Genomic DNA, 3321 nt, shown 5'->3' on the forward strand with positions numbered 1-3321 from the left:
GCCCTGGGGCCCGGGCCGTCTCCCTGCGTCTCCCTCCCTCTCTGTCTCTCTGTCTCTCAAATGTGAATGGAAGTGAGAGGCCCCAGCGGCCTGCACACCTGGAGGAAGGAGCTGACCCTGGAGCCTCTGCTCGGAGGTCACGTGAACGGGCAGCTGCCCCCAGCCCTCGCCCGCCCCGAGGTGACCCTGGCGGGGTCTCCGGCCTTGGCGGTGCTCACAGAACAGCCCCGCCCTGACGCTGGGTCTGCGTGGATAGACGCCGGCACTGGCCAGCGCTCGGCTCCGCCGAGGGGGCGGCCCTGGGACGGCGGCTGGTGGCAGAGCGCGACCGGAGTCACCGGATTGTACTCTTGACACCAGAGCTGGGACGCTGTTGGCGGGGCCGGAGGGCTGAAAGCACGGAGGCTCGGTCCCTAGGGATGGGCTGGCTCCTGCAACTGCCCGGAAAGGGTCACGGTGCCCACAGGCTTCCCTAGGACGGAGGGCTACCCTCACCCTCCTCCTGCTGGTCGTTCGGGCACTGAGGAGGGATGGTCGGACCCACCTGGGCCTGCCTGAGGGGGGTGGGGGCTGGCATTCAGGCGTTTATCTCTTTCCCTGCACCCCAGCTCTGCCTGGTGCGTGGCCCCCGTGTGCTCTGTCCGCATGTCCCCGCTGCTGGCAGGAAGGGTCGGGTCCTCTCCTGTAGCTGGGGGCAGAAACAATTGCCCCTCACACACGGTGCACACCCTGGGCGCTTCCCCCCAGAGGAACAAGGGAAAGACGGCGGGTTGCTGGAAAATCAAATGAAGTAACAAATGTTCTCTGCATATGCCTGACAGGCACTGGATAAAGCTTAGCAGCCACTCACCACAAAACCTAAAGTCAAACAAGGGTGGAAAGAAACTGCTTACACATGAAAAATATTTTTCAAAACCAATGGGAACATAATTTAAAAATATGAAACCCCAAGCTATTGTCACTAAAATGAGGATTAAGCTAGAGCTTCCCCTGTCACCACCTATATTCATCATGGTGCTGGTGGTGATGGTGGTGGTGATGGTGGTGGTGATCATGGTGATGTGGTGGCGGCGGCGGTGTGGTGTGAAAGGCGCATGCGGTCTGCCCACGTTGGTGTGGTGACGTGGTGGGCCTACGGTGCGAACCTCTGGTTTGCCATTGACAGGTCACCGGATGGATGTTGGGACTCACTCCAGCCATTTGGGCGGCCCTGTCTGCGGCCGTCTGAGGATCTGGACGTGGGATTCTGGGAAGCCAGAGGAGCACCGGCCACCTGGGGCGCACTGGTTGCCCTCGGGGTGACTGGTGGGTCCCTGCCCACTCCGCTGTCCACCTGGGACGGATGAGCTCACTCGTTTCTCCCTCTGTGTTTGTGTGACCCGCCCCCCAAATTTAGTCCCAGGAGCACTGGCCATCAGCGTTTCTTCCTACGCACGAATTTCCCATTTACATTATTTGTCCATATTTCTACTCGTCTCTTTGTTCTCATCTCTTGATTTGAACTGCAGATACCCTGCGGCTTCGGGCCCGTTCCGGATCCTAGTCGTAACTGAAGCGTGGCAGCACGGAGACACTCCCAGGCAAGGGTGTCTCTGCTGCATTATGTGTCATGGAAACAGCAAAACAATACAGAGCAGATGATCTGGAAATAATGTGATTTTCCACCGACAGTGTAACTGTTTAATGCACAGCGATACACCTACCTGACGTGCATCTGGGGAGCAGAACGAGCCACGTCCACCCCCATGACCCAGAAACCCTCCTGTTTGGGAGAAAAACAAGGTTCGTGCATAATGTCCATGTCGGCGCACAGAGCCAGGAGAGAGTTCGCACCAAAGATGCGCTCATGTCAGCTGTGTGGGTTTGGGATTCGGGGAAGCTGGGAGAAGCCTTCACTTCTAATTCATTTGCCGCCATATCGTTGGCCCTGGACGGCGGCTGGGCGTTCCCGTTGTAAGGACGCCATGAACGCAGCAGGAGAATCTCATCAGATTCCCTCTCGTTTAGTTTCACAGGGTCCCTGGAGGAATGAGAGACAACGTTCCTAATTTAATAAATATGAACAAGAAAAATGAAGGCAGAAGAAGTGGATTGATGGGGATAAAGCATGAAGGAAAGACACAGAAACGAAAGAGAAAAGCCCAGAGAGCTGGCAGAGCTGGAAGCTGGTGTTTGCCCCTCACCGGCCAGGCCCGTGGCCCCACGGCGACCTCACCGGTGCCCCCAGTGGGCAAATGTGGACTAACCAGAAACGTGTTTACCAAAGGAGATGTCGGTCCTCAGGCCGTAAGCTGAATCACTGAATTAACTAACTTTATTTGTTAATAAAATATGGGGAGGAATGGAAACCCCCCCACAAACCGTCCTGGGAGACGTGACATCCGGACGGGCCCTCACCCCTGCCCCACGCATGTAATCACAGTCCCCTGAGAAGACCCGCGTCACCGCAGCAGGTCCAATGCAGCAGACGCCTTTGGCTTTTGTTCCGCGTCCAGTGGGAAGCCGCTGAGGCCCCGATGCAGACGGGCCGCCGGAGGTGGGAGAATGGGGGGACCCTCAGGTGACGGCGGCGTGGTGGCCGGGGGGCCGTCAGCCACGACGCGCCATGTGCTGCCGGAGCAGGAGTGACAGGGCCCGCTGATGGATGGCTGTGGGGCCAGGGAAGGGCTGGCGACACCAGCTCCCACAAAGCGGGGACGGTGGCTGCTGTGCCTGTGGGGACGCAGGTGCCTGAGCTTCCTGGGGTGCCAGGCACAGAGTGGGCTGTGAGCTCGCTGCGGGCGGGCAGGGGGTCTGGGGTCTCCTGAATACAGTTGACAAAGACAGAGAAGCACGGAGAGGGCCGCAGAGGGGAGAAGAAAGGACTGGGGGGGGGAGGGGAGGGGGGGGGGGGGGGGGGGGGGGGGGGGGGGGGGGGGGGGGGGGGGGGGGGGGGGGGGGGACGCTGGGAAGGAGGGAGGGGGCTGTGAGCATGGCTGTGGACGCTGAGGCGGAGGAGAGCTGCAGGGCCTTCACGGTTTAGAGGACACCGATGGTCCACTCAGAGGCTCACAAGTAACCGTGCTCACCACCGCCCACAACTGCCCAGAAGGCTGCTCCCCAAGTGGCCTCTGCTCCAGCCGGGGCTATGCCCGCTCCCAGGTCACACCCAGGCCTTCCCAGCCAGCATGCTGGCACCCGTGAGCCCCTGGAGCCTGGCAGGGATGGGGACACGTCGACCAGGGGCCCAGGTGGCAGGTGCACAACCAGCAGGATCGTAGCAAGTGACAAACACTGTGGACCAAAACACATCGTCCGTGGGCCCAAGCCTGCAGGGGCGGC

The 3321-nt window shown here is 60.3% G+C and overlaps 1 long non-coding RNA gene across 2 annotated transcripts; it reads left to right on the plus strand.

Moving 5' to 3' along the window:
- Window positions 1-1102: 1102 nt before the first annotated feature.
- Window positions 1103-2361, plus strand: LOC115272202. 2 transcript variants are annotated; one of them, XR_003900297.1, is made up of 3 exons: window positions 1103-1305; window positions 1509-1782; window positions 2008-2361. It is a non-coding gene; the product is annotated as an uncharacterized LOC115272202 (long non-coding RNA). The 2 variants fall into 2 exon arrangements; XR_003900296.1 differs by having other exon boundaries at window positions 1103-1782.
- The last annotated feature ends 960 nt before the right edge of the window (window positions 2362-3321 follow it).

The sequence above is a fragment of the Suricata suricatta genome, chromosome 11, assembly GCF_006229205.1.
Source record: "Suricata suricatta isolate VVHF042 chromosome 11, meerkat_22Aug2017_6uvM2_HiC, whole genome shotgun sequence".
In the NCBI taxonomy this organism is placed as follows: domain Eukaryota; kingdom Metazoa; phylum Chordata; class Mammalia; order Carnivora; family Herpestidae; genus Suricata; species Suricata suricatta.